This window comes from Tupaia chinensis, unplaced genomic scaffold (genome assembly GCF_000334495.1).
Source record: "Tupaia chinensis unplaced genomic scaffold, TupChi_1.0 Scaffold000527_1, whole genome shotgun sequence".
Lineage (NCBI taxonomy): Eukaryota > Metazoa > Chordata > Mammalia > Scandentia > Tupaiidae > Tupaia > Tupaia belangeri.
The window spans coordinates 3,164,257-3,190,005 of NW_006160040.1; the positions used below are offsets into that span (position 1 = coordinate 3,164,257).

At 46.1% G+C, this 25,749-nt stretch overlaps 1 protein-coding gene across 1 annotated transcript in view; it reads left to right on the forward strand.

Moving 5' to 3' along the window:
• SOBP (sine oculis binding protein homolog) overlaps positions 1-12,950 on the forward strand; it is a 191,644-nt gene extending 178,694 nt beyond the window's left edge. Inside the window, exon 8 of the mRNA XM_027775100.1 lies at positions 10,623-12,950. The gene's annotated coding sequence lies outside the window, so the exon portion shown is untranslated. The remainder of the gene's footprint in view (positions 1-10,622) is intronic.
• Positions 12,951-25,749: the final 12,799 nt, after the last annotated feature.

A 25,749-nucleotide genomic window follows, 5' to 3' on the forward strand; every position in this document is an offset into this window, starting at 1 on the left:
CATTTAATGTGATGGCATCATAAACCATAAACATGGGACCTAATGGCTATTTTCATATTCGCCAAGGTTTGAGTGATGCAAATCTCAAATGGTAATCAAAAAACTGAAAAATTGAGGTAGAAAAACAACCTGGTCTTCAAATGAAGAGTAGTGCACTGGCTCAGGGGTCTAGTCCTGATTCTGACAGCTCTTCCTGCCTGACCAGCTTATCCCTTGCTGTCGCAACTGCGTGTGGGGGTGGGGAGGACCATGAACAGGAATAAAGCCCTATATTCGGAATTTTTTTTTCCTTTGGAGAGATTTTCGCTATAGGGCTCATGCGCTCGCCAGACAGACAGAGAGAGACATAGAGACAGAAAGCGAGAAATCACCCCCCAGGGGGGATGGTCACGCCGCAATCCCTTCTCCTCCATTTTCCTCTCGGGATCTTGGGCACACACACACACGCGCCCGACGTGAGTTTTAAGCCACCAGGTCCGGGATGCGAACCGTGGTCAACTACGTGGGAGTCCAGCAACATAGCCATTATGCTAACTGCTGGTTCCTTATATTCGGAATTCTTAATTTATACTTAATTCATACATTACAGTCCTCAAAATAAACTCTCAGTCAGACCCAAACAGAGGGCAGCAGTCCACTTTGACTCAATCATGGTTTGGAGGGGTCTTTGTTTATCTCCCTAGAGGGTAAAATATACCCGTCTAGTGCTAACAGTATTAACACTGACTTTGCTCAGGTCCCTGTGATATTGAGAGATGAGAGAGAGAAGGAGTAAAGAAGAGAGGGTGTAGCAGGAGTCCTTGACATGTTTCGAGGCGCTAATAACCTACTGAGAGAGACAAGGAAAGCCGACGTCACTTTTACGAGCACCATGCACCCCACAACCTGCTGTGGTGCAGACAGGACTTCCGCGAAGGCAGGGCCTGGGGCTAGTTCACATGTTGCAATAACCAAGTGCCCAGCACGGGGGTGGGCAGGACAGGCACACAAATGTTTGTGGAGCTAAGGAATGGGAAACATCTCAAAAGAGCAACAGAGGGGACCAGCAGTTGGCCTAATAGCTATGTCGTTGGTCTCTCATGTAGTCGACTGCGGTTCGAGTCCTGGACCTGGTGACTTAAACTCACGCCGGGTGCATGTGTGTGCGTGCCCAAGATCCCGAGAGGAGAATTGAGGAGAAAGGATTGTGGCGTGGCCATCCCCCCTGGGGGGTGATTTCTCGCTTTCTACCTCTCTGTCTCTCTCGCAAGCGCACACGCCCTATTGCAAGAAATCTCTCTCTCTCAAAAAAGAAAAAAAAAAAAAGAGCAACAAAATGACAATGATAGGATTCCTTAAAGCAGAGAAGCTCATTGGTGGGTTCTAAAGCCAAGGAGAAACATGGCTGAAAGTCATTAGTGGAGGGATGCAGGATGCAGTAGGGTGGGTGTTGGAGGCAGAAAAGAGCCAGCTGTGCTTGGCATGATCTTGCAGTCGCTTGGTGAGAGCGAAGGGATTGACTACACAGGGTGAGGAGCTGGAGGCTGGCGCAGAACAAGTAGGAGGTAGAACCGGGGCGAGGAACTCGGACTCGATACTTGAGGCCTCGCCACTGTGCCCTGGAACAGCTGTTCATGGGCTGAAGGGAGCAAGGGAGACTGGCACTGCTAACACGAGAGCTGCATTCTGATGGCAGGCTAGTTGTCAGCGTCTATGTACAATGGACTGCCAACTGTTTATCTCTAGGGGTGGGGGCAGACAGCCACGTCTGTTTTAAGTATGTGAAGCCATCGTGGCAATTCGGTACAAGGAAAAACTTCTTTCCTAGTTCCTAGGATGGGCCTAAGGAGACTTCGTAGCGTGCAGTGGAAGGAAACCTCGTAACCAACAGACCGTTCCAAAGTCCAGTGAGGGAGGATGCTGGCTGGGCCCCAGATTGCCATGGAAACATGGGCTCCCTTCTTCTGACAGACAGGCCAGCAGCTCTGAGCCTTAGGCCAGCAGGGGGGCAGGCAGTCTGTGAAGTGGGGCGGCAGAGGCAGGCCACGGCTCTCTTAGCGGGGGCTCACTGCTGTGAGCAGTGGAGATTCACAGTGGTGCCGGTGACGGCCAGGCTCCCGGCCCTTGGACAATAAGGCGCGGGTGACTTGCGTATACCTTGGACACCAACAGAAATACTTTCAGAATCAGATCCTTCCAGAGCCTGCAGCTACTTTTAAGGGCATTTGGCAACCTTTTGGAAATGTCCTTTTATCTTTCTCCATTTCCCAGGCTGTAAACCTTCTGAGGCTTCCACATGTGGCAAGAGTGGGCTCCTGGTAGTGAAGGAAGGCAGCAATGTGGTTTAGCGGAAAGAACATCTGCTTTGGGGTTGAGTTGGCCTAGGTTCAAATCCCAGCTGAGCCATTTAATAGATGAGAGAGGAAGTGACCTAACCTCTCTGAGCCTCAGTTTCTATGTCATGACTAAAACAAGGATTGTAGGGAGCGAGAGGTAAGGAAACAGCTGTAAAGTGTGGCTCATTGTGGGTGCCTGAGACATGTCAATCGCATCCAGTTAGAGGAGCTGCATTGTCAGGGGGCGTGCACAGGCTGGAGGGAGATCAGTTACCATTAATGAGAATTAGGACATTATACACACACACACACACACACACACACTATATATATATATATATATATTTACACACACACACGCACACGCACATACACACGCACTATATATATATACACACACGCACATACACACGCACTATATATATATACACACGCACATACACACACACTATATATATATACACACACACGCACATACACACACACTATATATATATATACATATGCACATACACACGCACTATATATATATGTATATATATATATACACACGCACATACACACACTATATATATATACACACACACGCACATACACACACACACTATATATATACACACACGCACATACACACACACTATATATATACACACGCACATACACACACTATATATATACACACACATGCACATACACACACTATATATACACACACACTATATATATATACACACACATGCACACATATACTATATATATACACATACACACATACACTCTATATAAACACATATACACACACATATATGAAATATTTTTTTCATTAAATAATTATAGTATTAAATACTTTTTCATTAAGTAATTATAACATTGTCCTATTAAAAATTATGACAACTGCTATTTATTGAGCACTTTCCACACGTGGGCAGTGTTCCAAGGCTGCGTTCCAGCAGCAATGCCACGGGATACCATTAGTAAACCCGTTTTGCAGATGAAGGGACTGAGGCACGGAGAGGTGACTTATCCTACCTTGAGTCATGTGCTTAGTGAATACAGCGCTGAGATTTCACCGGTAGCTGGGCTCCAGAGGCTACGTGCAACACTACCATGCATGCCTTAAATGTAAAAGATGTAACTTCGCAGATATCAGCTGCAGTGTAAATAACCTGAGTCAAAATGCCTGGCAGCTACCTGGCTTCTAGTAAATGCTTATTATAAGAATCGTCACTGTGGCGGCCCTGCGGCTGAGTCTCTTCCCTCGGATGTGTCATTATGGAAAATAATGAAACACTTCCATGTTGTCAATCTCAAAGGTCAGGGAAACCATTCCAGAAACTCACCTAAGAGTGCTGGCTCCACGTTTGCGAGAAGAGGCTGGGACACAGAGCAAACGCTCAAGGTCACAGAGTGGCAGCAGAGCCAGGATTAGAACCTGAGTCCTCATCTGCTTTTCCTCTCAGTGGGACACAGGATCCGACCGAAGCTGCTTAGGTTACACGTCCTGTGCCAGCGGCCAGTCATATTTTTGCCACCCACGGCATGGCTTCCTCACATCAGGCAGCTGACTCCTCAGACGAAAGAGGTCGTATGTGAACATCTGGGGCTGAGGGATTAAAGGGTCACAGAAAAGGCATTATTAACCACACTCCCCTCTCTGTTGCTCTTTGGAGAGATGTCAGTTCTCTTGTTATTATTTTTTTCACTAGAGTTTCCACTGACATGAAGTTTTCTCCCTCTCTCTCCACTAATGGACTGGCTGTCAAGCATATGTGAAGCGTGGGAAGGACCGCTTTCTTGGACCTCACCTACAACCTGCTTTCAACTCCCAAGCCAGAGTTCTTACCTCTTGAAACGTTTTTCTCTGTGTTCTTTGCCCTCGACCCCCCACCATCTTGACACAATACACATCTGTTTTTTGGTTTTGTTTTTTGGTTTGGGTTCAAGGCAGAAGTTTTGGAAGCAGCAGTCTTCAGAAACAGGATGGTAGAGATCAGAAGAGGGTCACCTTGGACAAGCCATTTAATTCATTTGGGACTGAGCGTCCCACTCTAACAGATACACAGTGGCACCTGCCCCAGTAGCCACAGGAGGGGGAGTAGGGAGCAGAACCGCAGGCCAGAGACCTGCCGAGTCACAGGAACTGACACCAGCTCCTCCGTGTATGGGATGGGATATAAGTGAAATTGCATGTTTTCCTTATTAGATAACTTCTCTGATTTCTTGTTTGTGAAGCGAAGGGGCTAGACTATGTCTCAAAGGCCCCTACAACTCTGGAGAGTGACCAATACCCTTCCCACTCATCCCCCAGCACACAGTCAGGGTAAAGAAGGGGAAAAACAAAGCATGGATTAAAGGGGAGCTCTTCTGTGCTGGGGAGAGACTGGACTTTGGGGTCCGTAATGGCATCCTAGTAGCCGGACTTCATTCAGCTTTCCCCTTTCTACTTGCTTGTCCTTTAGCAAGTAAGTTCCTTACCCTTCTTGGCAAAGTTCTTCTGTGAAATGGAGACAGTAATAATACTTCAGTGGCATTGTCGTTTCCATGAAGTAGGTGTATAAGTAAAATAGGTATTTTTAAATGCCTAGTGCAAATTTGACATAAAGTACACACTCAATAAAATGGGATTCCTTTCTTTGAAGACATGGCAGCTTTCCCAAGTCACAATGGGAAGTGCTTACCCTGAAAGCCAGGGACGCTTCTTCAAAGTTTCCTGCCAGACCTTAGTTATAGCATGTAACTTTTCTGTATTTTGTTTTTTTATTTTGGGGGAATTGGATGTAGATATCTGCTCCTTTGTGTGTGTGTGTGTGTGTGTGTGTGTGTGTGCGGTGTGTGTTTAATGTGCACTGTTAGTTATAATCCCTCTATGCTTTTAGAAAATGATTGGAGGCAGGGTTGCTTGGTTTCCTTAAACTCCCAGGTTCCAGAAAAGATTTGAGGTGAGGTAGATCCATTGTCTAGGGTAGCCCTAAGGACTAAGTGGGTCTCCCAAGGGGACTCTGTGGTTAAAGATTCTTTTTCCCTTGGGAGCTTTGAGAGGTCAGCAAGAAACACTGACAGACCACTTGTAAGAACAGACTTTTCCCCTTATAGAACTCAGAAAAGTGGCTAAGCAAAGAAAACAAAGTTTTCCTGTGTAGAACAAAGAATTAAAGAGGGAGTTATCCCAGTAGGGAGTCTTTTACCATTGTGCTTTTTATTGATTGAAGAGCAAGATAAGAGAGATAGCTAAAGGAGAAGATTCTAAAAAGCAGTTCTATTGGATTAAATGTTTTAAAAATCTATGTGCCTTAGCTTATCAGAGCTGTGGGGTTAGGTAGTAGAGATCAGAAGAGGAAAGTGACCCTGACCTTTCCTCTGGCACCTTGGATGAGCCGCTTAATTCGTTTGGGACTTAGCGTCTTAGTGATGGCGTCTTGGTCAGACCAGAGCCCAGCACTGAGCTAGGCTGAAGCCCACCCTGGCACCACTTGCCTTTCCATGGGTTATTTCCCATCACAATTGCACTAGCAATTGTGATAAGAAGGGATGGTTTTCAGTTGTTTCCATCAATTAATATGCTGTCAGAAAGATGCCATCCTCTTACAAAATGAAATCAGTTCACCTATTGGTAAAAGCCATTTAAAACTCTTCACGAATCAGTGGTTGACAGTGGAGGGGGGAGAACCACTTTTTGGCACAACCTTGCCAAGCTGTAGGCCTCGCTGGGCTGGGCTTGGTGCGGGAACCACTATCTGGCATCACGCTTGGAGTTTATCAGCTGGCGCAGGCGGCTCTGTTCATTGACCGCAGGACTCTACCCTTGTGAGTGCCCCAGAATAGCTGCAGCTACCTGAGAGCAGTCCAGTCCTCAGGGACTCGTTATTGTCCCAGATAAACAGCGTTGCCTTAGCCAGCACGTAATGGCTGTATTTAACTGTGATAAGTGATGGGCAGACGTGCCCCAGTGAGTGGATCTCCGCTCAGACTCAGTAATTGGACAAAGGCAAGCTGGCTTGGCAGCAGAAATTTCTTGCACATCATAGAGTTGGTGCCACAGGCTTTTAGACTCCTGAGAAGAAATATGATAGACTTGGGGACCTTACCTTATACATGGGTAAGACAGGACAGAACTTCTAAATTCTGATTGTGCTCATTGCAAAGTTTTTTGAGGAAGGAATGAAGAATGAAAGTTTGGAAAATGGGTTAGATTCACAGAGGCAGGCTTCCTGATAGAGGTAGAATCTCACGCCACAAAAGAGCTTGCTTGGAAATGTTGAGGTGAGAATAAGACAGACATTTTTCTCTAATGTGCATCTTTTGGAAATGGTTACCCAGAAATTTCATAAAATGCAATCAGCCTAAGTCTTAGGCAGTAAAGTTCAAAGGAGGAAAGACGAGAATGGCTATATTTTAACAGTATTGACATTGAAAGAATTTATTTGTATTCCAGCACATTTTTGTTCTAACTCTCTGGAAATGTGTGTGTGATAAAGGAGGATGAGTGATAAATGACATTCTTAGCCATGCTTCCCTGTCGAAATAGAAAAGTGACTCGCCAGGTGCATGGGGCAGCTCTCGGTGCACTTGGCATGCAATTACAATTTCATGAAGAGGAATTTTTCCCTCCTCTGACCAGAGCAGGCAGGCAGGATGGGAATGCTGAAGCCACCTGGCTATACATGCCTGAGAGAGAACATGCACTGGGGCCCTTATCTTCATGTATGGTACTCACATCTTACAAGAGAAGGCTTTGATTGTGTGTAATTGACTGTGTGTGATATTCCTTGTAAGTGAGGTGGGATATCCTGCCTCAGGACAAGCTTCTAATTAAGAGGATACCCAAGTGTGAGGCACAAAGTACAGCCACTGCCCCAAACTCCTGCCTTAAAGGGCATTCCAGAAATCTCCACAAGAGGTGTGTGTATGTGCGTGTGTGTGTGTGCATGTACATGTGTATTCATGTACAAGTGATTAATAGGAGACTCTGGAATTTTGGATATCAGGGTCAAGATATTAGTAGGCTCCCTTACACATTGGTAACTGATTACTAACCAACTGTTCAAGTTTATAATTCTACATATTTGTTGCTGCTTTTTGCCTGATGATCCCACAATCATAGGATGTGAGAGAAGGAAGAGATAATAGAAAATCTCACCACAGGTCCAGGATAACAGAGCAGTTAGCACTCAGCACACTAGCCTCGGGTCCAGATCTCACACATTGTGGTTATTTCCCCTTTGCACAGACAGCAATTTAGACAAGACACATTTTCCATAAGCTCTCTCTGTGTGGCAGAGGCCACATACCTCAGAACCTGCTCAAGGTCCTGGAGCTTCCTGCCACGATCGCCTTCTAAAAATCCGTGTTCGTTGACTCCCCACTCTGTTGAGCTGCGGAACTTACAGACCAATAAATATGAGGAATGTGGAGCCTAAGCTTGGCTCTTCGTTGTCATTGATTCCCGAGTCTATGCCTGTGTCACCAACTCAGGGACTGCCCTGAATCAGCCAGAGGCAGAAGAACAAATGATGACCACTTCAGTATCACCCCCTCCTCAAATGTTATCTGCAGAAAGGGACTTGTACTGCCACCATCTGGCCTTGGTGGGTGTCCCAGGCATGGCAAGTCTGTGGCAAGAGGGGAGGAAGGAGCACGGATTGTCTATGCTGCCGTTCTCCTAAAATAAGCTCAGGATGGGGAGGCTTTCAGAGCAGCGAGAGTAGGGCTGCAAAAATAGAGCGTGGCGCAGCTGCACCCGTTACAACTTTGGGGGACACATATTGTTTACCCGACAATAATAGATACCAGAGAAGAATGATGATTATTATAGTGCTGGGATGGCAAACGCTGTAGTTAAGGTTCCAGAATGGCTCTCATTATATTCCTGTTTTCCCAGCCTCTTATGAAAGCCTGGATATTTTCCCCAAGTAGGCTGATGCTGTCCATATTTGGTCTTTGTTCAAAGGTGTTCAGAATATAAAGAAACTTATTTGAGAAATACTCCTCTTTTGGGGGAGGTAGTGATTCCATGAAAGAAAACCCTACCGCATTGATAAAGCAGTTGTAGCATTCCCAAATAAGCAATTCAAAATGGTGGTATTTTCTGGGTGCTGGAGGAAAATGTTCAACACCTCGTTTCTTTTTTTTTCCCTCCTCTTTTAAACAAGGAATTCAAAGGGCCCTTCGGACTACGAGATTTGGTCACTCTTAGTCCCGGGCCCAGATGGAGACGGTTTCCTTCCCTCCCAGCAGTTTCCAGGCTGTGCTCTCTACATCAAAAGGACTGTCCCCAGAAGACACTGGCCTGTGTCTCCAGATCGACTTGTCATTTCCACAGCTCCTTGCCAATCCTTTGTGGTGGCTCTTGGTGTTTTTGTTTTTGTGTGCCTTCTCTCCATGTCTCTGTTTCTCAAAGAAGGAAAGGAAAGGTAAAGAAAGGAACGGGAAGGAAGAAAAGGAAAATGTGAGCTCTTTATTCAGAGATAAATATCCACATTTCCAAATCTTGGCCATGCCAAATGAAAAGGTTTCCATGGCCTTGTAATTCCACCCCATTACATATTTGTGGTGTTTTGCATTTTCACTTTGGTTATTTAATATACATATTAAATGCACACAGATCTGGTGATTTAATGTGATTTGGGGAACGCAGGCATTTCCTGTCATGCACATTGAGATTTCAAACCTCGTTTTGGGCTGATTATTACTGTTGCCATTAACACCAGCATTTGGACAGCAGGGTTCAAAGCCCACGCACCTCCATACTCCTCCCAGCAGGCATTTTGACCTACTCACGCTCACACTAAATTCATGTTCCAAACACCCTGAGCAAATATCCAGGTCTCTTCATGGCTTCCATTTCTTCATTTATGAAATGAGGAAATTGTAGAATTCTTTCTGGGGTCCCTTCAAGTCTTAAATTCTATCACCTCTCTAAAATCATTCATTCATTGTTTGAAGCATAATCTCAATAATTGTAAAGATGTTTCCAAGTCCACCCTCCCCACCTCACATTAGTCAAATTTTACCCAAATTACATTTCTGACACTCCCATTTACTGGCAGGGGAAGAAATGGTGCTGTTTTGGGGGCATGGCAGAGGAGACCAACTTGACCCTCTTTCATTGGAAAAGTGTTTCAAGTACCTACAATGGTCCAGACTCTGAACCAGGGCTGGCCATAGAGACATGAACAAAACAGACAGCCCTAGACCTCAGGGACTTTACAGTGTGGCTGACAGGTTTCTTTTTTTTTTTTTTTAAATAAGTATTTATCTTATTTTATTTATTTATTCATTTATTTGTTAATTTGACCAGAGAGAGACAGAGGTTGAGAGAGAGAGAGAGGAAGTGAGAAAGCAAGCCACCAGATTCAGGACTCAAACCCTGGTCGGCCATGTGGGAGTGTCCACGCCACCTGCTGGTCCCTGGCTGGCAGACTTCTAAGTGGCTGCTTCCTGGGAATGACCAAGTATCCTCAGGTGCCTGTAGCTCAAATCAAGGCATTGGGAGCAAATGAAATAAACCAGTACAGGTGAAGAGGGCAAGCCTAATGTCTACGGCAAATGTGGGGATGGGCGTTCGCTGGAAACCGACTTTGCTAGTGAGAAACCCTCTTCAGACCTTCTGCCCAGGGATCCTGAGGCCTGGTTGGTTATTGTCTTCCGGTCCGATGCTGGAGGGATGTGTGTGTGTTCTGGCTGTGAAGAGAGGTGACTGCTCATCTCTGCCAAGCAAGACCCACAGAGAGAGAGGCGCACATTGCTTCCAGCTGGTTGGCTTCTGTAGGAAACTTCTGAAGAGAGGCCTGTGTGTCCACGGTGATTTTTCATTTGCTACAAAGTCAGTCTCTTGGCTTTCCTCACAGCAAATGCTAGAGCTGTTACACTTAGTGGAAGGACGAGGTCTGGAGCCCCAGGGTGCTCCGATGACTTTGCCTGGCTTTGTGGCGACCTTGAGCAACTCAAAAGACCTCTCGGTTGAAATTGCAGTAGTGCAGAGGGTGAAAGTTGCTGGGTTGCAAAGGATGCTGTGGTCTTTGGGTGAGGGCGTGGTGCACCATGCTCATTATGGTGTTCCGAAAAGCGACTCAGATTTCATTTCCTCACACAAAGCTGGCAGGGCTGACCCTGAGCAGACTGTGAATGAAACTCATGCTGAAATCGCACGGCACTGCCTTAGTCCAGGGACTCATCGCAGGTTGGAACTGGCGGCTGGAGAATGTGGCTCCCCCTGACAAGGGCCTGCCTTCTCCCAGCTGGTGGGAGGCGGTGGGGGGAGGGATTTGAGTCAGTGGATTCTGACGTTCCCTTCTCCTGTTTTTCCAGGAACGCTCACTCACAGGGTACCTTGCATGGAAAGAGGGCGCAGAGCAAACTATGTCACGCCATCCAATGACACCAGCTGGTCAGCTCACCACCCTCTCTGGCTAAAACTCAAGCAAATAAAGCCGCTTCCTGTCATTAAGCATCTCAGAGGAAGTGGCCCTCCCTCGGTGGCCTCTAGTACAGAGAAGCCAGCACGTCTTGGACCCACCAAGCAGGCCCAGCCTTCCTGCTGCCACCATCTCTGCTTCTCCCCAGAGGAACTTAGGGATTTTGCCCCTGGTTTAAAAAAACAAAAACAAAAACAAAAAACACCGACAAGCCACAAGGACCAATGTAGGTATTCTCCCTGCTCCATCTTCAAGGCTCTGCGGCTGAGGCTGGAAGATGATATGGATTGGAAAACAAAAATCTTTTTAAAATCTTTTTAAAACTGCTGTGGTTTTGCTGCTACACTAAGAGTTGTGATTTGCATTGTATGGTTTTGGACCTATACTGTTCACGTTTTGACGGCAGAAAGGGGTGGTCCTGGAGTCCCAGCGCTTCAGGTTCGTCTCGGTCCTGCCCGGGATGCACTTTTAAATGAAGAGTTAGAATATTTTATTGGCTAATATACTTTTCTTGTTATTTTTACAAAGGCCACCTTTATCCTTTTTGATGCCATATTTTCAGTGTTACACTTTTATGGCTTTTAATTTTCGATTTGACAGATGTAAGAAGCAGCATGAATAGTTTATACTGTGGTTTTTCAGAGACTGAATGCCAAGAGAACTCGGTAAATGTTTATTCTTCTCAGCTTTCTCTTTAAATTCCCCTAAATAGCGCCCCATTTGGGAACAGAGCAAGAGTGTTGAACTGAAGACCAAAATGCCCTCAAGGTGTAAAATAATCCGAGGGGGAATATTTGCTGGGCGTCAGGAAAGACTCGGATGAAATTACAACCCTGATGGTTTTCAGTGATCCAGGAAGTCAGTGAGACAATCTCTCTATACGCAGAGCCCTTTCATGATAATTAGAATGGTATGGACAAACCAATGAAAACAAGAGGGAAAGTGAGAAAGATCGCCCATGATTCTGTTTCACTGTTTGCTTTCTCCTGTCATGGTTAAGAGAAATGTGCAATTCGATCCTCAATCAGTGGGTGGAGGATAACAGGGTAGATTTACTTGTGTGCACTTGTACAGTTGTAGCTGCGAGTCCAGAAGTCCTCTAGAGCATGTGTACTGGCACGGAGTTGGTGAGACAGTCGTGGAGTATCCCCTTCTGATGAGTACAGAAAAAAAAAAAGAAAAAAAAAAAAAAGAGAGAAAAAAAAACTAAGAAAAAAATCAAAAAAAAAGAAGAAAACTAAAAAACAAAAACAAAAACAAAAACCCATCAAATCACCTTGTGATTCAGTGTATCTGTTTACTAACTCAAATAAAGCAATTGTTCCCTCTGGAGGGGTCCAGGTGCCCTGCCCCAAGGCCATGGAGCCTCACAGGAGGGGTGGTGGGTCTCGGTGGCCAAGGCTGAACAGTGTCATGCGGGCCTTGAAGCACCCCAGGCCGTGAACACGGTGTACATACTGTATTTCTATATTCTCCTTTGTACAGTCACTTAACAAGTCAAGCTACTGTTTTACAGGTGCTTCTTATTTATTAGAGCTGTGAGAGCTTGGGGACACACCTGGCGAGCGAGCTCGCTTTTTAAAAATGAAATTTGGGGGCTGGGGAAGGGAGGCGGGAGGGAAGGGAAGCTCGCAAGCCCGGGGAGAGATTTATAAACGTGAACAAAAGACAAACTTCCAGCAACAAATTAAACAAACAACCCCCAACACCAAACCCAGCCACGCAGGAAGCAGCAGCCCCTCCTCTGGGTGCTCATTTTCCTGCCGGGCTCAACAACTTTCTCCTCTCTCCCTGACTGGTGTCAGATTCATCAAACAAAAATAAATCTCTAAGAAAAAGAAATGCACTTACATGTGCTTATTTGGTTTTTCTCATTCTTATGACCATTGTTATTTTCCTTGCTACAGAAGGTATGTATTTCAGCCCCCCTTAAAAAAAATTTTTTTTTAAACTGAAGTTTGATTTTAATAGATGTGAGCTAGATGGAAGGCACCAACCCTTTCTAACCTCCTAAGGATTGGATGTCTCTACAGGTAAGAGCCCACTCAGTCTGTTCGAGGCTCTGCTTTCTTACCATAGCCATGGTTCACAACAGAGTTCACACGGCATGAGTTCTTGGGCCTCTCCACCCAGGTGCCATGTTTTTTCCAAGTGCTCTCTATGTCCTGATCTTTTTTAGCTCCAAAGTTTTGGGTCTAACGTTCAAGAAGCAACCAATGGACACATTCCACCATGGGCTCCACCCGTATCTCTGTACCATCTCACGCCATGGGCAACGAGTTACTTTTGTTTTAGCTTTATTTCAATGTGAAGGGTCAATATAGCTTTTCTTTGGTACTCAAATGAAACATCAGAAAGTGTCTAAGATGGAAAGTACACTAATATCTAGTTCCAGTCACTGTAAAGCTAGCCCAACCCTCTTATTCTACACAGGAAAATCACTGAAGCCCAGAAAAGTGAATTAATTTGTCCAGAATCCCACATGGAGTTGATGAAGCTTATCAAAAACAAATGTTCATTAAAATCTTAGACACCATCGGGAGTTTCTTCTAGGTGACCATTCGTGGATTCCAGAGACTTGGCCTCTTTCTCTCATGGAGCCTGAGGGAATCTCAGAGGCTTCCCTGTGCAGGGTTATGTTTATGACGGGGACTCTGCCGAGGAAGGCTAGGCAGAGGACATGGCAGGGGCCAGGCACCGGGTTGTGGCTGTCTGGTACAAAGTCCCTGATAGGTTATTCATCTGGACTTGGCCATGGAGACAGTCATCCAGGATATTGATTTTGCTTTTGTCTGTGGTCCAAGGTCTGCAAGCAAACATCTTGACCCTCCTGGAAACAAAAGGGACCTTTGTTCCAACATGAACAGATTCTGTGGCATTTCATTAGCCATCAGCACCCCCTTTCCTCCTCCTCCTCTTCCTTCTCTGATCTTGGTTCTCCCAGAGTGCACAATTATCAATGATATCAAAACCATAAGTAAGAGAACTAGATACAGTAATGTAGGCTATAGCTAGTGTACGTTCAGCAAATTACTTCCATCTCATTTCATCTTCCCAGTAGCCCTTTGAGGAAAGGCCCATGGTTTAGCCTTTATTTTACAGAAAGCACCTGGAGCCCAGAGAGTTTGGTAATCACTCAAGGTCACACAGCTGAGGAGTTTCAGAATAGGACTCAGAAAAGGGACTCAGACCCAGGAGGTCTCGCGCCAGAGCCCAAGCCTAGTTTGGAGAGAAACTGTTGTCATCACCATGAAAAGTCATTTTGAAGTCCTGTAAATTTGTGACAATGATTTAGTTTTATTCTAAAGTGGCCCTTACTTTTTTTTTTTCATGAGAGAGAGAGAGAAAAAAACAACCTCAACCTGAGCGGATCCAGGAATCTCATGGTACAGTCAGGATGAGAGGCTCGTAACCAAGCACTGGCATGTACTTGTCACCCTGAGAGCCAAATCCCAATCATCTACCTGGTTTATAGCACTGCAGAGTGTCACGCCACCACTAACGTGGTCTTTTAATTAATTAATTTTAGATTTTTGCTATAGGGTGTATGCACTCTCCAGAGAGGAACACAGAGAGTGAGAAATCACCCTCCAGGGATGGCCATGAGGCAAACCCTTTTCCTCCATTCTCCTCTTGGGATTTTGGGCACGCACGCAGACATCTGCACCCAGCATGTTTTTCAAGCAGCTGTGTCTGGGACTCAATTCTCGCACTTAGCCATGTGGGACCCAACGCCTCAACCACCATGCCACCTGCTGGCTCAGAGTAGTTCTTTTTGAAAACTAAACCAGAGGATCATTAGTGGTTATTGCCTACTGTACCTTACTAGATGTGGGGAGATGCTGAGGATACTTGCTTTCTGAAAAGTGAGTCAAGCAGTGTTTTCCTTGGCAGTTATCAAACCCCCACGGAACATGAGCCATTGCCTGTTGCTGCAAGGAGACCAGAGAATGAAGCTCACAGCCCCTGCCCCAGTGGCTCACATTAATGGAAAGATGGGCTGTGAAAAAGATAAACCATTGCATGGTTTCACCAGGACACCCTCTGGATGTTTTCCAGGGTCGATGGAATTACACATCTAGAGATGGGGCTCACAGCTCTACAAAGCTGTCCTTCCTTGGCAGGTGTCCCCCTGATAATAGAGGGCAGCCTGACCCACAAGCAGGCCTGGAAGATGCCAGATTGTGCCTACATGGCATAGCCAAAAGCCAGTGCTAAGGCCCAGGTGCAGACATTCAAGACTTATGCCGACTTCCTCCCCTCCCGAGCCTCCTCCTTCCCTCCTAGGGCCAGAATCATAGCGTCTTCCATCAGCTTCACCAGAGAGCCACCTAAGACATACCAGACCTCCTCATAGCTCTCTGGGGGCTCCCAGTGGCCTACAAAGTCAGTCAAGGGCACAGTGCAGTGTGCAAAGCCCTCTTGGCTCTGGCCCCCACTGCCTCTCCAGCCTCACCCACCTCCACTCTCTGCTGCCAGCCTCGCCTACATGCACCATCCTGTTTAGGAGCTATTTCCTGATGCACCTGATGCCTTTGCAACTGGAGCTGCCTGGCTTCCAATGTCTTTCTTTCCTTTTCTCTGGGCAAAGGCTTTCCTGGGAACTGAGGAACCACTTCCTGCCCTCCCTGCTGGGGCAGTGCCCCTCCACTCTGACCTCCATCCAGCACAGTGCACACTCTCCTCACACAGCTGTTCACTCTTCCCTGCCCTTCCCTCACCTGCAGAGCCCTCGAGGATGGGCATCATGTCTTATTTGCCTCCTATCTCCTAGGCCCAGCACGTGGAAAGCCCTCCTCATTGTCATCATTTTAAAAATTAATAAGCCATTTCTACAAGGCTCAGTTTACATGCCACCCCTCTATGAAGCTGAACTTGAATTGCAGAGGTGCAATTAATTCCTTCTCCCTGGGGCTCCTATGACTTGTTTAAATCGACCAAGACCACTTCTGCCACTGTCCTGCACAGTCTGGCCATGACACTGGGCCTCTCAGAGGCAGGCATTGAAGAGCTAGTCACTGCCCTTGGAACTGAAAATGTCAGCCAAGTTGAACTATTTCATCCTGCTAGGTTAATGATGTAAGAAGGCAGCAAACAGGAAACCCCTGAATGTCAAAGCCGTTGTGTGACAAACAGAATGACTGCAGAGTTTCATTCTGTGCTTCTGGAGCGCAAAGGTGGGAGGTTCCAGTGCCACCCGCAAGTCAGCCAGTCAGCCAGCATATCCTTGGGCTTCTTCTGATGTCAGACCAAGGCTAAGTGCTGGGAGCAGTGGTAGAGGAGACCCAGCCACCATCCTGTGTTCCATACTGAACACGGATTCCAGGTCACAGAAGTACTAAGCATCTCACCCAGAAGAACCTTCGAGAGGAAATCATTCTCTGACGCTTGGGCACATTTATAGGTGGAAAGATAATCTTCAACACCCAGGAAGTGCCTCTTATTCTATCTTGTTGACTGTGGATGGAATGAACAGTTGCCACCCCACCAGCAAATGTCATTCTTCCAGGGAAGAAGGGACCTTGGCTGAGAAAATGACTCATATCCATTAGAAGCTTGCTCTCTACAGAGCCCCATCCTATGGGCTTTACCCACATTCACTTATTTGTGTTTCTTTATATTTATTTATTCAATGAGAAAGGTAGAAAGATCAATTGAGAGAGAGAGGCTGACCCTGTAGGCTAATGGTTAAGGGAACTAGATTCCACTTGGCCGACTGTGGTTCATATCCTGGCCTGGTATGTTAAACAATATGTTGGGCACATATACTTGCCCCAAATCCCAAAAGGATGGAGAAATGGAGGTGAGGAGATTGCAGCATGGCCATGCCCCATTGGGAGTGCTTTCTCCACCTCTCATAACCCCTTGAATGCACATACCTCTGGCAATTAAGAGAGGGAGAGAGAAAGACAGGCACCCCCAATGGGTCCTCACTGTGATCAGCCTTCAGACAACTCCAATCACAGACACATGTACACACCCTGTGTGCTCAGGGAGGTCCTGGGATGTGAACCCAGTAGCAACTGTGGATCTGGCTGTGCAACCACTGCACCACTGCCTGCCCCCCATATTCACTTACTTAATGCTAACCCTGTGAGGGAGGCACTTGCATTATTATTATTATCCCAAATTCATAGCTGAAGAAACTAGGACATGTAAATGGAAAAGCTGTTTTGTTTGATGTGGCACAAGTAGTAAGACTCAGAACCCAGCAGTGACCTCAATCAGGCCTGAGAAACTTGACAGTTCATGTCATAGGACAGAGTTCAGATCAGAGATCAGAGTTCAGAGCCTAACTCATGAGAGACCTTTATCTTGTGTTTGGAAAAGAAAAAAGAGATTGATTACTTCTCCTGTCACCTGGTTTTGGATAAGACCCAAATTTTGACCGTGTATCTATAGGGGATTCTTGAGGGAGGTGGGTAGGGACTGTACTGGTAGCTCAGAGAAAGGAAGAAGAGCAGCACTTGCTCATCTGTGCAGGGAGACAGGGGACACACTTGGGCTGAGGACTTTGTGCCACTCTGTTGTTCTGATTTTTTGAACTGCATACTGGGCTTTCTCCCATGGCACTGGTTTAGATTGGTGGAGGGGTGTTGGACAAGAGCAGCAGTAGACTTGTGGGGGTCACACAGGCCTTATCACTTTGCCCAGAGTGCAAGGGCTGAGTCCAAGCCCCATAATAACTCAGGAGCTGTGCCCTGCATCCCTGGCAGATTGGCTGACCAAATGAGTGGGCGAAGGGTCAGATTTGTCAAGAAGCTTCATGTGCCTGCCATTTCAACACTCACTAGACTGTCGCAGGCAAGCCTCACAGAACCACATGCTGTAGGTAGTGCAATCCTTATTTCTGGTGAGGAAGGTGAGATGAGCAGCTTAGGACACTCAACTAGGAAGTAATAGAGCCAGGGTTTGAGCCTTCTGCCCCCAAGTAGAGCTCTTTTGATGACTGCAGAAATAATAGCATCAACTTAGCTGGTCACTCTATTTATATCTGACTCAGCCCATGGGACACGTGTCTGAGGATGCCATTCAGCCTGCTTCCAGATATCCGGCATGGCCAGTGCTCTCCTCTCTCATCCAGTCCTCAGACTTGCAGACAATAAACCCTGTCAATGCACCCCACTGTTTATTTTAGTGAACATTAGTCCAAAGCTCTCTAAATGTCAGGTAGTTGCATTATTTCATTTATGCCTCACAACAACCCTATGATATCAGTACCATAATCCCCATTTTACAGATGAAGAAACTGAGTACATTAAAGCAAGTAGCAGGGCCTGGGAACTGCATGCAGGCAGTCTGCTATTAGGACTCACGCTTTGTGGATGGGTGGATGCCTGCGTGTGTGATTAAAGACCCTTTGTTGAGTACCTCATTGTGTGGCCCCATCTCACACCAATCACTTTCACGTATGTCACCTTGTCTTTTGAGCATCAACCTTGGAAGTGACATTGAGAAGCAAAAAGGTTGCTTCCATCTTTGGAGTTATAAAAAATGTCTGGGGCCAGCAGGTGGCATGATGGTTAAGGCACTGGACTCCCACATGGTTGACAGCGGTTCAAGTTCTGGACCTGGTGGCTTAATATTCATGCTCGGTACATGTGCATGCATGCCCAACATCCCAAGAAGGGAATGGAGGAGAAGGGATTGTGGCGTGGCCATCCCCCGTGAGGGGTGATTTCTCACTTTTTGTCTCTTTGTCTCTCTGATGAGCCCATATTCCCTATAGCAAAAATTCATCCAAAAAAAAAAAAGTCAATTGCCGGGCCAGCAGGAGACACAGAGGTTAAGGTGACTGGGTCCCACATGGTCTTCTAAGTGGTTTAAGTCCCAGATCCAGCAAATTGAAAAACATACTGGGGAAGTGGGCCAGCAGGTGGCATAGTGATTAAAGCACTGGATTCCCACATGGCCGACCGTAGGTCAAGTCCTGGACCTGATAGCTTAAAAATCACATCAGGCATGTGTGCATGCATGCCCCAAATCCCAGAAGAATGGAGAAGAAGGGATTATGGTGTGGACATCCACCTGTGAGGTGATTTCTCACTTTCCTCTTGCTGCCTTTTTCTGGCAAGTACATGTACCCTAAGGCAACCCTCTTCTCCCCCACCCAACTCCCCCAAAAAAGAAAGAAAAAGTCAATTGGCTATCTTTTCTTTATCCAACAAGCTTCCAATAAATTCCTGTCCTGATGAGAACTCTTCTTTGCAAACATCGTCAGCTTCATAATCTAATAAATAAGAATGCTCAAGGGGTTCACTCCATAGCTCTTCACTGTACTTTTTTCTCCTCCTTGGCTTTCCTCTAACCAGCCTGGTTAGCTCCTCGAAGGCCCAGGCCAGTGCCGGTTCACCTGTGTGTTCTCCATTGGTACCAAACGTCAGCATGTATTTGGTGTTGACTGAGTGCTCAGTGTCCGGATACCTGGCTGTTGCCCTGTTACCCACTTTGGAGCAGAATCAGTTGACTTCCTTGAATCTCCTCCATATCCTCTGTGTCCTTCAAAAACCCCTTTCCCATTTCCTGCTCTGGGCTTCCCTCCAGATCTTCTGCAGTTAAGACTGTTGGGAAGTCCTGATGTCTTGAGCAGTAAGGGAGGGGCTGCCCCTTCCCCAGCTGCATGGACAAGGTCAGCTCACAGGAGGGCCCCGGGAGCGGCACACAAGACTCTCAGCTGGAAAGTACTGGTCTTGAGGAAAGCCTCTAACTAATTCCCCTCTCCAGGTTGCATGCAAACACATCACATTCCATGAAAATATTCCATGTATGGTGATTCCTAGTGTTGGAAATACTTGAAAAAAAAAAAAAAACTTGGGAAAAGCTAGGTTGTGAGTGAGTCCTGGAAGGCATGTCTTTCACCTTGGCAAAGAAAGGGGAGGCAGATGCTGAACCAGAACCTTTAGACTATGTCTTTCTAGGTTTATTTAAACAAAAGGGAAAGATCATTACAAAATAAGAACCATGAAAACAATGATAGGTAGAGGAAAGGAGACCTTTATGAAAGAGCAGCACCCTACTGAAGCTTTTAACTGCACACCCCAACACCCCTAAATGCCCGTCCGCAGCAAGACCTCCCTGCCCAGTCTCCACCATGTGGCTCACGGTATCTCCTTCACACACAGTGGCTGGATTACGGCTCACAACTGAAGGCCAGGGTGCAATAAGATACTTTTATACTTATTGATCCTTTAAAAAAAGAATTTGTTTTCATGAAACTTTAATTCACTTTTTTCCCCTTAGCTTTTTAGCCTAACTGCTACACATTTTATCCCTGTTCTTTGTGAAATGCTAATCCAGCCCAGGGTTTTCGTTTTCCGGGTGTAACTTTTCAGAAATTGTATATCTGCATAGCAACCCCGCAAGGGCTGCCTATGTCACGGTATCACATGTCAGAAAGATGAAAAGGACTCCAAATCTAAGCTCTCCACAAACTTGGCCCTCCAATTCTGGGGCAGAGAGCTTCTTGGCCTTCATAGAAATGGCAGGAAAGACATTTCAGGGCCAGAGAGGTGCAAACTTTTATCTTGTTGATGACAGAAAACGACACATGACCTCAGCTCTGCTCGGTGGGGACGATCAAACCAGAAACAAAGGGCGTATTTTTCTCTGCTCTTGTCCCTGCTGTCAGCTTCCAAGTGCAACCTGAGCCTGGATTCCGAACCCAGTGTCCAGATTAGAGATTGTTGACTCAGATTTAGTGGTGAAACGTGAGCCGGACTCTGTTGATGGCAGGCCTTGAAGGAGCAAGTTTACTTAAGCCAAGAGAGAGATTGGATGTCGGCGAGAGCCTGGCTTTTCTTTATCACAAACTTCCTGATCTGCCTCTGTTTTAATAGTTTCCACCACCACCACCAAAAAAGAGAGAGCGAGCAAGGGAGACAGAGAGAGGAAAGAGGAAGCGCCCCTTTCAGCTCCATCTCTTCAGTGTCATAAATCAGGAAATTAACAAGTGTGTAACTGGCCTTTGCCACAGTCAAAGACAATGAGCTTTTTGTGTTTCTTACGGGTGACCAGCACTTAACATAATCAATGGAGCACTCCGCTCCGAAAGGATGAAAAATGGGGGCTTGATCTAGCCATTTAAAGGACATTTCCCAGTACTCAGGCACACAGTTTTTAGGAGACTCAAACACGGCTCAGTACTTGCCTTTTGGTCTGAAGGCAGGTCATTAAGAGAAATCATTACATCGCTCGCCCTGTCTCTGTGTCTCTCTCCATTTTTACTTTGGCACCCTCCTGGCTTTTCCTTGGCTTCTGGTTTCATCCCTCTTTTAGATTCTCTGCGCCTTCAGTAATTTATGTGCAAGATATTTTCCCAACCTCCAAATGTTTTTCCATTTGGCAAACCATGTCCCGAAGCCTCCACACAATGTAACTGTAGAGTTCATTTATGCTAGAAAACATAAGCTCGGTTAATGGAAAAGCCTTAGCGGCCAACGTGGTGACCCTGTGGGCCAGGGCCGTCATACTCTGATTCTCAGGTCACCCTTGGGGATGCAGTGGGGGTGGGTGTTGGGAGGAGTGTCTTTTCCAGGTTACCACAGATGCTTGGCTCCGACCCTCCTTGTCTCTGAAAAGAATTCCTTCCAAGCCCCTCTCTCGTATAGTTTTTGGAAGCTTCAGGGCACCATATGGAGAATCATTTCATGATTCTCCTGATGGCTTTTACGTGAGCAGCTATAAATTGGACGGCTTCCTCAAGTCTGATATCCCTGTGGTACCTGCTCTGGATGGTCGGGACTAGCTGCTGAATATGTTAGTCCTGTGCTGTTCTTGAAAGGAAAAGAAGATCCAGACCCCCTCTCGGTAGGGGGCCACAGTAACTTTGGGAAATGGAAACGGGAGGGAGTGGGGTGGGTGGGCACACGTCATGAAAGACTTTGCACAGGTCACTAAGGTGATTTACTCCAATGACTTTTTCATTCCCAAACCATGGATTTGGGACTCAGGCAAGAGTGGAGGCTGGTGCCTCTTCCTGCATGCAGGGCTCAGCTGCCTCTCCCCCAGGGCTCCTAACCAGGCTGACGGCTGGGCTGCCACTCTGTGAAATACGCGTGCAGTTTGCAGGCTGGGTTTAAGTCCCGTCTCTCAGACAACGCTTGACTTCTGAAACACGAACTCTACTCATTGACTAGCTGACACCTTTTCGTTTTAAACAGTTGCAATGATGCATACTCGACATTTTACTTTTTCAAAGAATGGCACATGAAGGGCTCTCTCAACTCTTGACCTAGTAATCTGTTGATTTAATAAACAGACAAGTGGAAGAGAGTCATTCTAATAAGGATAAAGCTTTAGGTGAGTTTTTAAAGGCATTTATTTTGCTTAGATAGCATTTCCTTAACTCACTGAATTCCTTTGGCCCTATATACAACAGCTGGAGGTAGAGGTTGGTCACCAACGAATAAGGAATCAAGCCCTTAAAGTCTTTCCCAAGTATCTTCATTTTAAAAAAAATCATAAAAATCATAGTACCGAAGATTGGTTGGCTCTGGGAGCTCATTCACTCAGATGTATTTTTAGGCTTTTGTTTATCTTTCTTGATTGATAAAGTAATTATCAAAATGCGTTAGAAAATAATAGCCAACTGGTGAGAAAAGGAACAGTTGGAGGAAGCAAAGCAATAGAGGAAACACATCCACAGATTCTACCTCAGCTTTTCCAAAGAAACTCCATGAAAATTCATCTTGCCTTTTCCTTTCCCTTCTTTGGGTGTGGGGGGGTGGGGGTGCGACTGATCAGGGCTTTGACTTGATGGAGGCTTCCCCATCACATGGTGTGTAAGTCCTCTAGAAGGGCTGCCCTCTCTTTTCCCTCTCTTCACCTTTGCTCTATTCCTCTCCACTCTGAAGTCTGCCACAGGCCAAGCAGAACCTCAGCAGATGTTTGTATTTTATGAGCCAAATGGGAGTCTGAAGGACCGACCAAATACCAGCCCCACTGAGAGGTGGAACCAGGCCATCTGACATCAGGAACACAGATCGCGAGCCCATCCAGCAGGGCTTCCAGGGAGCAGAAGGAGGGCTAGGTAATTAGCCAGCGCAGCCAACATGCTGGCCCATTGCTCTGTTCTTCTGAAGAGCACACAGAGGCCTTTAATGGAGGTTCAGAGAGGTTGGAGAGCCCCTCCACACGTCCACCTCCCTGGCTGGCGGTTCTGGCCCTCAGTGGCCACCCCTCATGCCAGAGCACCATGTGGCACCCTAACTGCACTGCTGGCACAGGAAGGAGCAGGAGGCTAAGGATGGCTACCATGGAACCCAGCTTGGAAGTGCCATGCTGTCTCAACAGATATCCCTGCCCCTGCACCACTGTAGTGCCAAGCAAGGAGAACAGACAGAATGTGGATATGCAGGGTACACAGATGGAAGACCTAAGTCCCCATCTCAGTTCCCGTTGACTGCTCCATGCAGTTGGCTAGGCTGGTCTTAGTGTCTCTGCATCTTGGTTTCTCCACCTCTCATTGATGTAGAGATTATAATATCTACTCTTGGGGTTTCTTCCAGGATTACACGGTAATAAGAACACTAGCTCTGGGCTTGTCTGCCCTCAGATCCGTTCTTCAGCTATCCTTGCTCTGCTCTGTGTGGTGAGGGTCTGACCCTGGCTGAACTCAGCCAATGGGACCCTGGGGAGAAGGCATTTCTTTCCCTCTCTTTCTCTGCCTAGGACAGGTTCTCCAGCAGCAGCTCCCTCTCCTACAGCGCTTCAGCCCACTCTGGAAAGCCTGTAGTTCTCATGATGGCTTCCTCCTTTTGTCCCTTCGGCCTCAGGGTTCTGTCACTGTCCCCTGCCTAGTCCTCAGCTCTCTGTGTAGCCTGTTTTCTTCACCCCATTTCCTTGGAGATCGATGTCCAAGGTGCTTTCTGTTGTCCAGGTTGGACCTTGGCTGATTGCATGTGAACATGTATGTTGTGCAACCAATATGAGAAATTACACCAAGACCTCACTCCGTAAAGTGGAAAAGGACAGGGCTGCTTGCCTGGTTCTTTTCACTCTAAACATCAGATCCTAGGCTTATACCATAAGGTCAGGATTTTTCTGGTCAGTTGTCAATTAGAAACAATTTCCAGAGGAGTTCTTCATCTTGGGACTTTACATAAACAGAAAACTGGGGGTAAGAACTATGTGTTTTATCATATATAAATTTAAAAATATATGCCATCATAAGGATATCCAGTGGATTCCTGGTATACCTTCCATTTACCCTTTGCTAAGGAACCTATAGATGATGCAGTCTGAAGTGTCTGGGATCTCCTAGGTTTTGCAGGCCTTTTTCTGCATCTTCTGCCATTCCTGTTCCACACTAGGTAGCCTTTTCTTGTTTCTAAGATTAATTCCGTTTTTCAGTGTGTGTTGGTGATGAGTGGTGTCATCCCTGTACTACTGAGGAGGATTGTCTTCATCAACCCTGAGTTTAGTGCTGCTTCTGTCTGTCCGTGTCCTGTCTTTTGGTTCTGCTGTGCTATGGGGGTGGGGATGGTTCTATTCCACTCCTTTTGGCAGGAAGACTGACTTCCTTATTGAGGTCGGAATTGAAAATGGATTTCCCCATTGGGCTGAGCAATAGAGGCCTACACTTCCTGTGTAGTGTAATTAATCAGAGGCAGCTCCTCCTCTGCCTGAGGCTACCCAAGCTCAGGGCTGGCCCTGCTTAACCATTTCCTGCCCAACATGTGAAGGCTACGAAGGAACTGGATGAGCCTTGAGGTGCTTTCTGTGGTAGTCAGGGGAAACTCAGCATTCCAGAGGCTCCATGGAGCAAAGAAGCTTGAGGAGGAAAAGGGGCAGGGATTGAAGAAGGCCGGACTTGAGTGCCCTTGCTTGGGTAGCATATTTAGCACAGCTTTCTCACTCCCATCCTATCACCACTGTTACGTCACATCAAATTTCAGGGCTCAAAAGACTTCTTTATGGGTAAGGCTTCTCTCCTCTTTGCCTGAATTTTACGTCATTCCTTTTGACAGTATAGTAACCAACCGTGGCCTCCCAGATGACACTACACCAACGTGTAAATCTGGAAGTACTTATATTGGTACATTCATCCTACCAAATCCTTCTGGTTTGCCGTCCTGCACCTTTGGAATTGACTCCCTCTCACATATGCAGAAATCATGACATTTGACCACCGGAAGGACTTGATTGTTTATACTGTTCGGTGCCCTCATTTTTGTACACAAGGAAGCTGGGGTGTAGAGAGAGACTGTGTGGCCAGAGGTGCTAGCACAAGAGGCAGCATCAAGATGAGACTCTAGACTGAGACAGAGTGCCTCTCAAGCTAGTGCTCCTCTCAGCTGCCACCACGGCAATTAATAAAAGTTAATAAAAGTTTTTACTGCTTGACGGGTGTGAAGTTGTGTCCCACAGATATAAAGCTCAGAGGAGATTAATGGTGGGTTGGAAAATGTTCAACTATGGGCTCTCTGGAAAATAGTGTGCATAGATTATGCATATGTTTACTATAAACTTTGGGCCGGTAGGTGGCGTGGTGGTTAAGGACACTGGACTCCCACATGGCGGACCGCAGTTCCAGTCCAGGACCTGGTGGCTTGCTTTCTCACTTTTGCTCTCTCTCTCTCTCTCTCTCTCACTCACTCTGTCCCTCTCTGGTCAAATTAAGACAAATAGATAAATAAAATTAAATAAAATAATTTTTAAAAGTTTGCTATATGTAAACATATTTATATTTAATTATTAAATTTACTAATATAAATTATATTTTATTATGAAACTAATATAGTCTTAAATTATTGTATTTGATTATTAGATGATATAAACATACATGATATTTATTATGAAGGATAGGTAACACACAATTTACAGATAGTAATGAAATACATAGTAACATTTCTTTGTTATAAAGTCCATAGGGCCATTTGATTCTCACAATTGATTCTCCATATGTTTGTGGATTTTTGCTGAATTCTTTTTAACCTGTACCTGGTTGCAGTCGCTGAATGAGTGTAGCTCTGGCATAAATGTGGAATCATATATATATATATATATATATATATATATAT